This window comes from Pteropus medius, unplaced genomic scaffold (assembly GCF_902729225.1).
Source record: "Pteropus medius unplaced genomic scaffold, Ma_sr-lr_union100, whole genome shotgun sequence".
In the NCBI taxonomy this organism is placed as follows: Eukaryota; Metazoa; Chordata; class Mammalia; order Chiroptera; family Pteropodidae; genus Pteropus; species Pteropus medius.
Genome location: NW_024353907.1, coordinates 2449809 through 2466820, shown reverse-complemented (window position 1 = coordinate 2466820; position 17012 = coordinate 2449809). Strand labels below are relative to the sequence as shown.

At 38.5% G+C, this 17012-nt stretch overlaps 1 pseudogene; it reads right to left on the bottom strand.

Moving 5' to 3' along the window:
* Positions 1-15133: 15133 nt before the first annotated feature.
* On the bottom strand, positions 15134-16553 carry LOC120593682 (ubinuclein-1-like; annotated as a pseudogene).
* Positions 16554-17012: the final 459 nt, after the last annotated feature.

Genomic DNA, 17012 nt, shown 5'->3' with positions numbered 1-17012 from the left:
TGAGTCTCTGTTTGTTTGTCCTGTTCATTTGTTGCTTTTAGGTTTATATCCCACATATAAGTGATATCATGTGATTTTCACTTTTTCTGTCTGGCTTATTTCGCTTAGCATGATTATCTCGAGGTCCATCCACATTGTCGCAAATGGAAGTATTTCGTCTCTTCTTCTGGCTGAGTAATATTCCATTGTATATATGTACCACTGCTTCTTTATCCAATCATCTATCGTAGGACACTTTGGTTGCTTCCATGTCCTGGCCACTGTGAATAATGCTGCTATGAACGTCAGTGTGCAAATATCTTTTTGGATATGGGTTTTCAAGACTTTGGGGTAAATACCCAGTAGAGGGATTGCTGGATCATATGGTAGATCCATTCTTAGTTTTCTGAGGAACCCCTCCATACTGTTTTCCATAGTGGCTGTACTGACTGGCAGTCCCACCAGCAGTGTATGAGGGTTCCTTTTTCTCTGCATCCTCTCCAACATTTGTTATTACTTGTCCTGTTGATTATAGCTATTCTAACAGGTGTGAGATGGTATTTCATTGTGGTTTTGATTTGCATTTCCCTAATAGCTAGAGATGTTGGGCATTTTTTCAAATATTTGTTGGCCATTTGTATGTCTTCTAGGGAGAAATGTCTGTTCAGGTCCTCTGCCCATTTTTTGATTGGATCATTTGGTTTTTTTGTTGTTATTGAGTTGAATGAGTTCTTTGTATATTTTGGATATTAGGCCCTTATCGGAGCTGTTGCTTGAAAATATATTTTCCCATTCAGATGGTTGTCTCTTTACCTTGTTGACGATTTCTTTTGCTGAGCAGCTTTTTAGTTTGATGTAGTCTCATTCATTTATTTTAGCTTTTACTTCCCTTGCTTTTGAGGTCAAATTCATAAAATCCTCTTTAAGTCCAAGGTCCTTGAGTTTAATTCCTATGTTTTCTTCTATGCATTGTATTGTTTCAGGTCTTATATTCAGATCTTTAATCCATTTTGAGTTAATTTTGGTGTGTGGTGATAGACAACCGTCTAGTTTCATTCTTTTGCAGGTGGTGTTCTAGTTTTCCCAGCACCATTTATTGAAGAGACTTTCCCTTCTCCAGTGTATGCTTTTTTTTGTCAAAAATTATTTGCCCATATAAATATGGGTTTACTTGTGGACTCTTGTTTCTGTTCCACTGGTCCGTGTGTCTATTTTTCTGCCAATATCATGCTGTTTTGATTACTGAGGCTTTGTAGTATAATTTGAAGTCGGGCACAGTGATGCCTCCAGCCTCGTTCTTTTATTCTCAGGATGGCTAGATATCCGCCTTTAGAACAGTGGTTCTCAACCAGGGGTAATTTTGTCTTTCAGGAGCCATTTGACAATGTCTGGAGGCATTTTTGGTTATCATGACTAGGGTGTGTTACTGGCATTTAGTGGGTAGAGGCCTGGGATGCTGCTAAACGTCCTAGGATGCACAGTATGTCCCCCCACAATGAAGAATAGTCCAGCCCAAAATATTAGTAATGCTGACGTTGAGAAATCCTGTTTTAGGAGATGGTAAACTTATCTCTAGAGTTACCTAGAAACAAATTGGAGTATAAAGTTTTTTGACACACCATAGTAGAACCTGGTAAAACTAAGAGGAAACAAAGGCTTGGAGAAAAGTTGTTGTTTTTTTTTTTAAACTACCCTTGTTCTACTTGTGAAATTATTTTCCTGAGGTAGCATGTGCTTATCATTTAACTTCTGTTCTTCATTTTTCTCATTTAGATCTAAAATAATCACACATTTTCTTGCAAAGTGGTCTGAAATCTGCAGATAACAAGGGACAAAGAACTCAACCTTTTCAGGATGACAACTGCCACACACAAACACCTAAGGAATGAACAAACCATCTCAGGAGTTAGGGAGGAAAGGGGCAAGTTGTATAGGAACAGGGTTGTAATTGAGACCCATGGATTGATCTGTTTTTCTAATTTTCATGCATGTCATTGTTTCCTTAACCCCAATGGTTTCTTAAATTTGGTCATCTGAACAGAGTTTGCTCTGAATTTCTCATCTTTACTTTGTGTGACATGCACATACTGAAGAAGAATAAAAATAGAAGGAAAGAAAAGGGTTGAAAGACAAAAAAAAAGTAAATTCATACTCAGCAACAATTATTCATTCATGGTAATTATCAACACATGTTTACCTCTGAATAAGTTAGATGTTCCTTTTCCATGTACCCACCAACCTTGTTCCCCATCATTAGCTGATTGTCATAACAACTACCTGGAAAGGAGAAGGATTGTAAATCCTTATCATTTCTCCTAATACTGGAAAAATAGAATATTGTATTTGAAAAATCTTCACTTTATGATTGCACTCCCTCTGAGCATTGCAAATGCAGACTGACTTACTGGACTGATTTTGGTACATTATGGGAACTTTGTGTTTTTTTGTGTGTTTTTTATTCCCCTTGAAGTTAGTTACGTACTTATCTTTAAAGTAGATAAACCATTCATATGATAAAAATTCACCTGATGCAAGAGGATATACAATGAAAATGATCTCTATCCATCCTACATCCTCCTTCAGTGCCTCAACCCAGCTTTTTATGTATCATTGTTCCCAGCTTTTTATGTATCATTCCAGATACATTATATGCCAATCCATGCATGTACTTAAGTCTCCCTGTTCCTCCTCATGCAAATGGAAATTTTCTGTACACTCTCCTGTACCATGCTTTTTATTTTAAATGAGGTACAATATATATATATACAGTAAAGGGTACAAGTCTTAAGTACACAACTCAATGAATTCTTATATAAGCATACACACCAATCAATGTAGAGAATGTTGTCAGCACTCCAGAGGTTCCATGGTATCCAGAGAAGCTAAGAATATTCAGTTGAAAAAAGACCTCCTCCTGTGAAACTTTGAAGTTGCAATAATTATTTTTAAATATATATATATTTTTAATAAGAAATTTCTATAAGAGACTTTGCTCTTTTGCCAAGCCAGTTAGTTACAGGTGAATTCCTGGGTGTCTAACACCTATTGTAAATACATTCTTATTTTTTTGAAAAGTATAAATGGTAGGACTGAAATCCCAATATTTACTCTGGATTTAAGGTAGTCTGGAAAATGCTGGCAATTTTGAGAGGCAGAGTGCTTTGAAAAGCATCATTCTAATTTTGGTTCTACCACCTAATGACTTTCTAATTGTGGACAAGTTACCCATCCTTTATGAGACTCAGTTTCTTCATCTGTGTAAGCAATAATGCTAACTTGTCAAGGCAGTTGGTAGAACTGCAAATAGTAAATGTTCAGTGCCTGGTGCATACTAGCTGTGATCAGAAGAGAGGGTTGTAGGCTTAAGGGGTAGAGAATTGGAAAGAGAAAGTCTTTAGAACCATAGCAGAGAGGATTTTGCTTCAGTGATAACCAAGTAGAAAAATTTATTTTCCTGTACAAAGTTTGAGATTTTCTTTTCTCAAGAAGGAAGTATGATTACATTTTGGGAACGTATTAATCTTTGGGAAAAATCTGCCTGGAGGTAGCATGGCTGTGGTATTCTAATTCACAAACAGTTTAGGATCCATCTGGTTTTCTGGATATCACTTTTTCTCTAAAGTGCCGTAGTTTGGAGGTGGTAACATTGAGATAAAGGAGCATACCTTGGGAGCTTGGCTGGCTGCCCAGACCAGGCTGCCCAGGTTGACTTCAGCCTTGTAGACACAGATCCTGAACTTAGTCCTTGGCTGCAGTGTTGATTGTACTCTGGAGGGGCTGGCCCATGTTTAAAAGAGACAGAATGCCAATTTAATAATTTTTCAGCCTGGGGAGTATTCTGTTTCAAATGCCAGAAAAGTCATGGCTCTTAGCCAGAGTAACTGTCTTCTCATTGAGGGAATTTAGGGAGATGAAGGAATTGTTATAAAAAAAAAGTGGTATGGATAGAATCAGGAGAGGTGGCTTGTTCATCCTGTCTGTATGTGTTTCTTAGCCAGTGTAGGGTAAACATGGACCACTTCTGGGTTTCCATGCTTCCTTTTCTAGTCTGGAGCCTGACTATTCTCTTCAGGGGTCATGCTTTCTCAAACAGGTACAAGTCAATTGATTTAGTTTCCACCCAATGAATTACAATCACATTTGTTCTTTTTCCTTTTTGAGATCATAACTAGGATACGGAGACAGATCTTGGTGTGTGTGTGTGTGTGTGTGTGTGTGTAAAAGGCCAAGTGGTAGGGTTTCATTAAGAAAATATCTACAATTAGAGTATAAATATTTAGAAGTAAATCCAATTTGAAGTAAATATTTATTAAGAATGTCCACAGCCACTCCACCACCATCCTACACCCTACAGGAGGGAAAGTGTTATAAAGAGTATGTCGGAGTGAGAAGACACAATGGTCTTAGCTAATTGGAATTATACTATTTGATTGCGAAGATTCAGTGTCCCCCATCTGCATTCATATGTTGAAATCCTAATTCTCAGTTTCAAATGCCAGAAGACTCATGGCTCTTAGCCAGAGTAACTGTCTTCTCATTGAGGTAATTTAGGGAGATGAAGGAGTGATGGTATTAGGAGGTGGAACCTTTGGGAGGTGGTTAGGTCTTGAGGGTCGAGCTGTCATTATGAGATTAGTGTCTTTATAAAAATCCCCAAGGGAGCTCCCTCTCTCTGCTCTCCACCATGTGAGACTACAACTAGAAGACAGCTGCCTGCAAACCAGGAAGCGGGCCCTTACCAGACATGGGCCTGCACCTTAATCTTATACTTCCCAGTCTCCAGCACTATGAGAAATAAGTGTTTATTGTCTAAGCCACCCAGTCTATGATACTTTGTTATAGCAGCCCTAACTAAGACACGACTTCTGCAAATTTTACAAAAATGCCTCACTATGTGAACATATAACTAGAGTTCTTCTCAGAGGCCTTAGAATGTGGGAAAGCAGAGCCTCCAGAAATCCACGAATTACCTGAGTCTGTTCAGATTAATGGAAGGAATGATAAGATAGTCCAGGTTTAAAGTCAACCTTTACCACTAACCGTTTGGGCAAGTATTTAACCTCTCTCTGCTTCAGTTATCATCTGTAAAATGTGGGGAGTGTTGGAATAAATAATCACTGAGAAAAAGTATGTAGAACTATACGCCTAAAAAAATTGTTTTACATGTATTACCTCTGAATCCTGTGAGACAGCCAGGGCAGGTAAATAGACGTGAGAGAACACAAAATCTTTTTTGTAGTTGTGTTAATTGTAATCCCTCACTGGACTCTAAGGAGGGTGGGTTCCAGAAATGGAGGGCCCTTAGTTTGTTGAGCAGGTGATGGGGGACAAGTTTGGACTTTTGATAGGGCTAGACTGCTTTATATAAGAATCAGCTGAGATACTAAGGACAGGGCAAAAACCTGGAGCAGAAGGTGGGAGAAGCAGAAGAAGGGAGGTGGTAAAGCCCTGCTTGGCAGGTCAGGAAGTGGTGTTCCTGTGGTGAGATGAGCAAGTGGGGCATGGAAGAGAGAACTAGCAAGAGGAATTGAACTTGCTCTGCCAGGTGTGATATAATCCCTTCTTATATCTACCTCAGAAAGTCCAAATTGCTTCTGAATGCTTCGACCCAATGGAATTACCTCAGGAGAACAGAAATTGGTGTGGCTACCAGAAGGGAGAAGACAGTCAATCTCTTGGCCACATGATGGAGAAAGGAGAGCTTATGCTCATTCAAGCAGAGCTCTGGGTCAGAAAGGGTGGCCACCATGGGCAGCTCCACCTGTTCTTGTACTGACTTCTGAGGATATGGTATAGCCCATTACCCCCTGAATATCATGGAAAAGGCTGCTCTAGACTGAATGTTTGTCTACCCCCAAAATTCATATGCTGAAATCTAATCTCCAAGGTGATGGTATCAGGATATGGGGCCTTTGGGAGGTGATTAGGTCATCGAGGCAGAGCCCTTATGAATGCGATTAGTGTCCTTATAAAAGAGATCCCAGAGAACTCCCTGGTCTCCCCTACCATATGAAAATACAGTGAGAAGTGGGCTCTTACCAGACACCGAATCTGCTGGTGTCTTCATCTTGGACTTCCCAGTCTCCAGAACTGTGAGAAATAAATGTCTATTATTTATAAGGCAATCTATGGTATCCTCTGATAGCAGCAGCCCAAACAGACCAAGACAAGGTCTTATTTATTTATTATTTTAATCTCTTGTCAGTTTATATAATGAGACACTCTATTGCCTTGAGCTCAGTGATTGCTTTAAGCAGTAGAGACTTCCTTGGCCTGATAAAATAGTCATCGTGTTAAGAGTCATGAGGGTTGGAATTGAAGATATCTAGAGTCTTTGCTTAGCACTTTGACTTAGCAATTAAGTTTTTGATTTTGTACACTTAGATAAATGGGAAATCACTTTGAACTCACTTTTGGATAATTAGCACAAAGAATAAATGGCTTTGCAAGTTGCAATGTGACATGGTTCAAACTGAGCAAATAAGAACAAATATGAACACTTTCATATTCATACAAACCTTCTGCCACAAAGAAATTTAAAGTGATAAATCTGGGTAATTATGTTATGCTTATGCATAAAACTGTTAATCAAACTCACATATGTTTTGTAGCATCTCATACATAACTCTGCGATTGGAATATTTTAGGAAAATATATTATTTGAATTTTAAAATATCAGTTATTGTAACTCAGCAAAAATGGAAAAATGTTTCTTGGTTAGTTCTGTTTAGTCAGTTATTGCAATGGAAAGTGATAGATGGTATCTAAGAAATATAATTATAAATAATACAATGTTTTACCTACTTCTCATGTGTACTCCCTGATAAACATCCAGTATAAATAAAGAAATAGAAATTGGGTCTAGAATGGACATAAGAAATGCTTTAAAAGTAAAAGTTTGTCATGGACAGAGAAAAACAAAAAAATCTCTTCTCCATTTAAAAAATTTTGTTAATAAATGAAATTGAAAATGAAAAAATGATAGAAAAAATAAATGCAACAAAGAGCTGGTTCCTTGAGAAGGTTAATAAAATGGACAAACCCCTGGTTAGACTCACTAAAGAAAAAAAGAGAAAGGACACAAATAAACAAAATCAGGGATGAAACGGGAAATTATGACAGACATCACATAAATACAAAGCATCATACAAGTATAGTATGAAAAAGTATATAACACCAAATTAAATAACCTAGAAGAAATGGACCAGTACTTAGAAAAATACAACCTTCTTAGACTGAATTGAGAAGAACCAAAAAATCTAAATAGACTGATCAGCATTATGGTAATTGAATATCAAAAATCTATCAAAAAGCAGCAATCAGGACTAGATGGCTTCACCAGTGAATTTTACCAAACATTCAAAGAAGATTTAATACCTATTCTCCTCAAACTCTTTCAAAAAATCAGAGGAGGCAATACTTCCCAACACATTTTATGAGGCTAAAATTACTCTGATACCAAAACCTGGTAAGGATAATACAAAAAAAGAAAACTACAGACCAATATCTCTCGTGAACACAGATGCAAAAATCCTAAATAAGATACTAGCAAACCGAATACAGCAGTATATTAAAACGATTATATACCATGATCAAGTGGGCTTCATCCCAGAGGCACAGGGATGCTTTGACATATGCAAATCAATTAATGTGATACACCACATAAACAAATTAAAGAATAAGAATCATGATCATATCAATAGATGCAGAAAAAATCTTTGACAAGATACAGCATCCATTTATGATCAAACTCTAAACAAAATTGGTATAGAAGGAAAGTACCTTAATATAATAAAGGCCATCTATGACAAACCCTCAGCCAACATTATACTTAATGGTGAAAAACTAAAAACCTTCCTTCTAAGATCAGGAGCAAGGCAAGGCTGTCCACTATTGCCACTGTTATTCAATATAACATTGCAAGTCCTAGAGAGTGCAATCAGGCAAGAGAAAGGTATAAAAGGCATCCAAATAGGAAACGAAGAAGTCAAACTGTCACTATTTGCAGATGACATGATTCTCTATATAGAAAACCCTAAAGACTCCACAAGAACACTACTAGAAACAATAAGCAAATACAGTAAAGTTTCTGGATTCAAAATCAACATTGAAAAATCCAGTGTTCCTATATTCTAATAATGAAGTGTCAGAAAAAGAGTAGAAAAAAATAATTCATTTTGGAATTGCAACAACAAAAAATACCTAAGAATAAATCTAATGAAATATATGAAGGACCCATATAATGAAAACTACAAGACCCTAGTAAGAGAAATCGAAGAAAATACAAAGAAATGGAACGATATTCCACGTTCTTGGATTGGAAGAATCAACATAGTTAAAATGACCATATTACTTAAAGCATTATACAGATTTAATGCAATCCCCATCAAAATCCCATCAACTTTTTTTTTTAATAAAGAAATAGAACAAAAATCATCGGATTTGTATGGAAGCACAAAATACCCTGAACTGCCAAAGCCATCCTGAGAAAAAAAGGAGGCTGGAGGCATCACTGTGCCCGACTTCAAATTATACTACAAAGCCTCAGTAATCAAAACAGCATGATATTGGCAGAAAAATAGACACACGGACCAGTGGAACAGAAACAAGAGTCCACAAGTAAACCCATATTTATATGGGCAAATAATTTTTGACAAAAAAAGCATACAGTGGAGAAGGGAAAGCCTCTTCAATAAATGGTGCTGGGAAAACTGGAACGCCACCTGCAAAAGAATGAAACTAGACGGCTGTCTATCACCACACATCAAAATTAACTGAAAATGGATTAAGGACCTGAATATAAGACCTGAAACAATACAATGCATAGAAGAAAACATAGGAATTAAACTCAAGGACCTTGGACTTAAAGAGGATTTTATGAATTTGACCTCAAAAGCAAGGGAAGTAAAAGCTAAAATAAATGAATGAGACTACATCAAACTAAAAAGCTGCTCAGCAAAAGAAATCGTCAACAAGGTAAAGAGACAACCATCTGAATGGGAAAATATATTTTCAAGCAACGGTTCTGATAAGGGCCTAATATCCAAAATATACAAAGAACCCATACAACTCAATAACAAAAAACCAAACGATCCAATAAAAAAAAAAAATGGGCAGAGGGTCTGAACAGACATTTCTCCCTAGAGGACATACAAATGGCCAACAAATATATGAAATGGTGCTCAACATCTCTAGCTATTAGGGAAATGCAAATCAAAACCACAATGAAATACCATCTCACACCTGTTAGAATGGCGATAATCAATAGGACAGATAATAACAAATGCTGGAGGATGTGGATAAAAAAGGAACCTTCATACACTGCTGGTGGAACTGTAAATTGGTACAGCCACTATGGAAAACAGTATGGAAGTTCCTCAAAAAAACTAAGAATGGATCTACCATATGATCCAGCAATCCCTCTACTGGGTATTTACCCCAAAGTCTTGAAAACCCATATCCAAAAAGATATTTGCACACTGATGTTCATAGCAGCATTATTCACAGTGGCCAGGACATGGAAGCAACCAAAGTGTCCTACGATAGATGATTGGATAAAGAAGCAGTGGTACATATATACAATGGAATATTACTCAGCCAGAAGAAGAGACGAAATACTTCCATTTGCGACAATGTGGATGGACCTCAAGATAATCATGCTAAGCGAAATAAGCCAGACAGAAAAAGTGAAAATCACACGATATCACTTATATGTGGTATATAAACCTAAAAGCAACAAATAAACAGGAGAAACAGAGACTTATGGACATGGACTATAGGCTAGTGGTTACCAGAGGACTATAGACTAGTGGTTACTAGTGGGGTGGGGGAGGATGGGGCAGGATGGGGAGGTAGACGGTGTAAGAGGAGGTCAAAAAAATATAATGGGGTAGGGGGAGGGTGAAGTGTGTAAAGGGGATCGAATATATGGTAGCTGACAGAAACTGGACTTTGGTGGTAAACACAATAGAATATACAGATGTCAAAAGATAATGTACACCTGAAAATTATATAATTGTATTAACCAATGTTGCCCCAATAAACTTTATTAAAAAATTTTTTGTTAAATCCATACATAAGTACTTCTCGAGGGTATCTAATGCTTTTACTGGCCAGTATCTTGTTCAAAATTTGCCACCTGAGATAAGAAGGTATAAATAAAACCAAAGTGAAGATGGAAAGTTAGGAAGTGATTTAAAAAGCTGGACGTGTTCTAAATAGTATAACATGATTCCTAAGATGTTCGGAAGAATCCACAGATTGACTTTTAGACACTAAGCTTTGCTTATGCTCAGCCTCATTAAATAAAATTAATTCTCACATGGACGGTGGTGGGCTCCTTTCAAAAGCACATTCCCTTTTTAGTAGCTTAGAAGCTTTCATTTGCTTCACTCGGATTATCCATATTCTCAGCTCAGCAATTTCTAGCTCATTTTAGAAAGTCATTTCATCCTTGGGTAGAAGTGTGTTTCCAGATATATTGGGCACTTTTGATCCTCTTGGCTCAAAGGACTTCTTTGAAGATCACAGTCAGTGAAAACATTTTTCTGTGGATGACAACAATTGAGAGAATTATGGGTAACTCTTAGAGCTGGTGAAATAAGCAGTTCATTTTCAATTGGGGTGGTTTTCTTGCAGATTAGCAGATGGGTTGGCAGTCAAGATTAAAAGAGCATATTGAGGATTGAAAAAAATGAAAACTTCACTCTCCTGTCCATGGACATTTAGGTTGTTTGTAGTTTTTTAATGTTGCAATGATATTTGTGGGTGTTTTTCCTGAGCCTATGTATAAGAATTTCTTTAGAATATATTCTCATACATAGAATTGCTGGGTCAAAGGGTATATATATCTTTTATTTTACTAGATATCATCACATTGCCCTCTAAAGTGCATGTACCTATTTACACTCCCATCAGGAAGACATGAGAGTTTCTTTTACTCTACATCCTCACCAAAACTCAGTATCATTTGGATTTTTAATTTTTGCTGGTCCAATGGAGGTTAAATTGCATTTTATTACAGTTTTATTTTATATTTCTCTGATGAATAGTCATATTGAAGATCTTTATATATTTTTGTTGGTCTTTAAGCTTTCTGTTCTGTGTGTTAATAATTCGTTTCTCTTGCCTTGTTTTTTTCTCTTATTGATTTGTAGGAACTTAAAAATTATTCTTTGTAATTTTATGTCTTCTAAATAGTATCTTTTAGTCCATGAATTTTTCTTTTCACTTTGTCTTTTGGTGTATTTTATAGTTCAAAAGTACATAATTTTATGTAGTTGAATTTATTGATTTTGCTTTTTGTATTTTAACAAATCTTTCCCTGCTCCATGGTCAAGAACATAATTTTCTAAATTTGGTCAAAAGTGTGTAAAGTTTCATTTTTCACAACTGGAATTTATTTTTGTTAATTGCATGTATTAGTTATCTATTGCTGTGTAACAAATTACCACAAACATGATGGCTTCTAGCAGCACAAATTTATCAGCTCATAGTTCTGTAGGTAAGAAGTGTGGTATGACAAAGCTGAGTTCTCTGCTGAGGTCCTCAGAAGGTTGAAATCTGGTTGTTGACTGTTTGCTCATCTGGGACTTGGAGCCCTCTTCCAAGCTAATGTGATTGTGGGAGAATTTAGTTCCTTGCAGTTGTAAGACTGAAGACCCCATTTTCTTGATGGCTGTTAGCCAGAGGCTGCTGTCAGCTCCTACAGGGCATCCATATTCCTTGCCACATGGTCCCCTCCAACTTCAAAGCAAGCAATGAAGACTCTCCCTTGTGTGGAATCTCTCATGTATCAAAGCTCTCTGGTAGTGAATCTCTTCAGGAAGAGTCCCATCCCTTTTAAGGGCTCCCTGATTAGGTCAGGCCCACCCAGGATAATCTCCCTATCTTAAGGTCAACTGATTTGAGATCTTAATTACATCTGTAAAACTCCTTCACAACACCACTTAGACTAGTGCTTGACTGACTAACTATGAGAAGGTGTGCATTTACCATGGGTCTATAATCTTGGGAACCATCTTAGAATTTTGCCTACTGCATGGAGTAAAGTAAGGATCCATATTTTTTCTACATAGATAACCATTTTATTTTCACTTTGGAAAATTTAAAACATATACAAAAGTAGATAAAATAGTTTCATGAATCTCCATTATCCCAGTACCCTGCTTTTGTGATTCCGCTTGGCCAGTCTTGTTTCATTTAAGTCCTAACTTTCTTCTCACCCTCTAGATTATTTTTGAGAAATACAAGACATACTAGTTCATCTGTAAATGTTTCCATAGGTATCTTTAAAGACCAGGACATATCCTTCCTTGTCCTCAAGGGATGCTTTGGTATCCTCAGGGATGCATTATCATACTAGCATTGATATGTGGCAATACACGCATGGAGTATTACCAACCCAGGAAGCTCACTTGAGCTTTGGTGTCCAGACTTTTACTGTGGTTTCATTAAGTAGGCATGATTGATTGAATCATCGCCCATGTGATTGAACTCAGTCTCCAAATCCTCTCTGCTCTCAGAAGTCAGGCTGATACCACATGGCTCACAGCCCCAACCCTCTAATCATGTGGTTGGTCTTTCTGGCCTGGTCAGCCTCTATCTTAAGTCATTTTATTAAACTATAGGATGTGGTCTGAAGGGCCCACAGTGAATAACAAAGGCACTCCTAAAACTTGGGAATTTTCAAGGGTTTAGAGATTACTTCCCAGGAACAGGGACAAAGGCCAACCAAATCTCTCCTCCCTTCCTCCTCCTCCTCCCTCCCTCCTCCTTCCTTCCTTCCTTCCTTCCTTCCTTCCTTCCTTCCTTCCTTCCTTCCTTCCTTCCTTCCTTCCTTCCTTCCTTCCTTCCTTCCTTCCCTAAAAAGTAAAACAATTCCTTATTTTCATCAAATATCAATAAATGTTCTAATTTTCTCATTATCTCATTAAAAAAAAACCAGTTGATTTCTACAAATCAGTATCCTAACAAGCTTCACACATTACATTTGGTTGATATGTATCTTAAATTTCTTGTAGCTTATAGGTTCCCCTACTCTCTTATTTTCTTGCAATTTATTTGTGGAAGAAAGTGAGTCATTTGTTCTGTAGAGTCTACCACATTATGGATTTTGTATAAATTGCATAACCATAAAATTCACTTGACATATTCGAATTCACTTAGCTAGAGGAGACAGTTGAAACATGCCTTGTACAAAATTAACAGGCACAGTCAAGCTCTGTAAAGAGACCTTTGTGAAATAGTCACTAGTTCAGTGAACAGCTTAATGACTTGGGAACTCTGGAATATCTGTTCTGGTCTGTCCTTAATCCATCCACCAAGCTTAACTGCATGTCATCCTTACGTTAATGTATACTCCAGTGCTTGGAAAGCTCCCGGACTTCAAAGCCTGTTTCTATATGATAGACACTTCATAAAAGTCTGTTACTATAGCGCTGCCTAAGGGGGTTTCTAAGAATAAAACAAACTGGCCTATCTGTGACTTGGAACCACTCATAACCTCTGCCCATAAAGAGATGAAGATTTGACCAAACAAGGGCTTTTCAGGGGGTCCACTTGTATGAACCCGGGAAAAACAAAACTGGAATTCTGGCTAGATTGGGAATTGAGTGTTCTGGGCCCAGGAGACCTTCAAGTCAAGATGGCACAGATTTACAGAATTCAACTGTAGAAAGCTCAACTAAAAACTGGCTCTGATCCAAAAACAGACACATCTTTTTAAAGAGATCTTTGAGAAGTATTCAAAGAGCTAAAATGGTTGTGACTTATCTAATTCTGCTCCACTGTAAAGGCATTGAAATTATGTCTTTCTATAATAAGGTATGCCATGAACGGCCCTATTCTATCTAATGCATTTAATGGTAATGGTGAAAACTGAACCCGAAGTAAGCGCCTTTAAAAATCCTATCAATTGTCTCTAGATTGATGGATCTACATGCCTGTTCTCTAAAAGAGCTTCGCTATCATGTTCAGAGGAGAAATTGGCCCCCACAATGAGTACACAGTAAGTGTTCTTAATATATTTTCAAAGAGGCAAGGCTGGGTCTCTCAGTTGTGGCTTTCATTCAGGTTTTACTCCTGCTGACCACACTGTCTGAGGATGGGACAGACACCATGACCATCCTATGGATCCTCCTACGGCCAGAAGGAACCCTTGGCCTATGGGATTTCATGAGATACTCTGTCTAAATGCCAAGGTGTTTGGCAGATTTAAAATGCAGGTGCACAAAATGATTGCCACAGTGCTGGAACTCAGAAACACATATGCTCCCATATTCCAAACTCAGAACTCTCTCCATCCCAAGATCTGTCTCTCCATGAACTGTCCAGCAACATAGCTGTGAAGCCCAGAGTACCAGGGAAGTTCCTTTTGAGGAGCATGGGCAGTTAGTTACAGTGGGCCTCGCAGATGAGGTCAGTATCTTTTTTCCTTCCTGCTTCCCATCACTAGAATCTTCATTTGACTACTAAGACCAGCTTCTTGGGAACAGAAGGTTTGTTTACTATGTGCTTGAGACTGTCCTGTGGAGGCAGGCTGTATACCTCAGAGCAAGCTTTCAGGAGGAATTGGAGCTCTGTGTTGCTGTTCCTTCAGCGCAGAGCTCCTAGAAGCAATGTGGTGTTGGGAGCTAGAGCCAGCAAGGGGAGCCTTGTAAGATAGCCCTGAAGAGTCCAGAATGTCATTTTGCCATGTGACTCAGGGAAGTGGAGAATGAGGCTTGATTTTTATGAGAACTGTGTCGGGTTCTGAAGTGCCTCCTGAAGAGGCTGCCGTGGATCAATGGACATTGAGGAAGATTTCATTTTTGAGGGGTTGTTGCCAAATGGAACTAGGTGGGGTATGGGAGTGATGCCCTTGTACTCTTCAATGACTGGATACAAGACTGACTTGGTGTGGACTCTGAGGTGTCTCAATTTAGACTGTTGTTCTTCTGAAAAGCGTTGCTTTAGAGACCTAGCAGGAGAGCTCTTTGTACCCAGAACTCTTGGGATTTTTCTTCTCAGACTGCTCCAGTGCCACTGTCTGTTTGGCCAGATTACTGAGGGAATGATTTTAGAGAGCTAGAGAGTGATGGTCCAGAGAATTGGGCTTTGGAAAAATTCCCTTTTTTACTTTAGTGCATAAAAACTTGTGACTTACGAAAAGCAATCAAGCTGCCAATTTGGGCTGATAGGATAAGAACTTTTTACGAGGCTTAGTCTGTGATTCCTTCACCTTGACTTTGAAGGAGCCATTCCTTTCTTCTTGGTCAGTATCTATGTCAGGGACCTACAGTGTGATCTGCTCTCCTTACACAGAGACCTGGTCTGCACTCAGTCTTTGAGCCAGAGAGTTTGGACTTCAGTATCCAGAAAAGCTTTTATGCAGTCCTCTCCACTCTGTTTCTTGTTTCTTTCCAGATCACAGCCTTCCGGTTTCATCTTCACCACCTGACAGCATCTCCCTGATTTCAGAATTCCATTGCAATTTCTTACAGGCTCTGCTCCCCTTTCCCTCTTCCTCACCAGAACATATCTGTTCTCTTGGCTCCTTGCTTTTCTCCTCTTCCAGCATCTCTGCAATCTTTACTTGTGCGTGTGTGCCTGGCATTCCTCCTGATACTTGGCCATCTGCTCTTGCAGTGCCCTGCCAATAGCTGAAGTTTCTATAGAAGCTCCTTCAGATGTATGACCTCCCAGCTCCCAGAGATGAAAATTTTGAGCAAATATGACCAGAGAATCCTTGCTGCAGGGCAAGAATGAAATCAGATGACCATGTACCTCAGAACATACCTGGCTGCTCAGCTTCCAGATTTGTACCTCCATGCCCAAAAGTATGCCACTAATGTCCTGGGTGGAGAATTCTGTTCACACTCTCCCTCAGCCTGAACCAGCTCATCAATGTGCATCTCCAGGGGGCACTGGCCGGCTTTCAGGAATGGAATAGAACTGTCTGAATTCCTGGTCCAGTCCCACCACACAGGAATCTTTTATATCATCCATATCATGGAAGGGTCTTCTTTTTGGAGACTCACTGAGCAGCTGCTTCAGGTCCAAATCAGTCAGAGACCATGGCAGTGACCTTGTGAAGCAAGCTGTTCTCAGAAGCAGAGCAGAAGGTTGAAGCAAGAGTAGGAGGTGGTCCCACATTCCCATAGGCTTATGCTCCTTGTGCCTGTTTTTCCTGGGCCTATTTTTCTTTCTGAAATTTCATTAACATCCCAGGTCACTTAGAGCCCTAAGAGCACTTATTCTTCTTCTTACCAACACCAAGAGCTGTGAAGCCAGTTTGGGAAAACCTGAGCTCTGTTCATTTCTTCTCCATGTTGAAAGTGTCATCTTTTTTCTTTTGTTCTCTTCTCACCAGCTTCCTTCAACTTCTTCTTTGATAATTTTTCTTATTTCCTTTAATGAAGTTATTGTCAGATTTTGATGTTTGTCATAACTGCAGTGTTCTCAAGTGAATGTAAAATCCTCCATGCTTTGAGATCAGAGAAGCAAGAACAAGCTCATCAGATGCTTCAAGTCAAAACCAGTTGACAGAAGAATCAGATGCATAATACTTAACCCCCGTACCAATCAAATCCCATATTCAGTCTTTTCTATGATTCTTTCCACCCTTGTTTCAGGTCAAAGACCTGCCACTTTTTCCTGCACACTCTTCATAAGCTGTGTGTAAAAGAACACTAGGCAGTGCTCACCATGTAGGTCAAAGGAGTGAGGGTAATCTGAACAGTTGCTGCAGCCGGCTTAGAATCTCAATGCTGTTCTGCTCTCCCAACCTCCACTCACCTGTATTTCTGGATCTCTTTAAAAATGTGAGATTCACATTTTCTGTATTTAATGACTCTAATTTTCTTCCTTTTTGGCTCTGCCAACTGAATAGATGACAGAATGAAACAGAGTTTGGATATTCAATACAAAACAATTTTTAGCCTTTAGAAAATAAAGCTGCTTTGTAAAATCTGCCTCAATCTTAAGGGTGCTTCATATTTAATAAACCTTGAGTGTTATTCAATCCCTTATCAATTGTAAAAAAAAATGTGGGA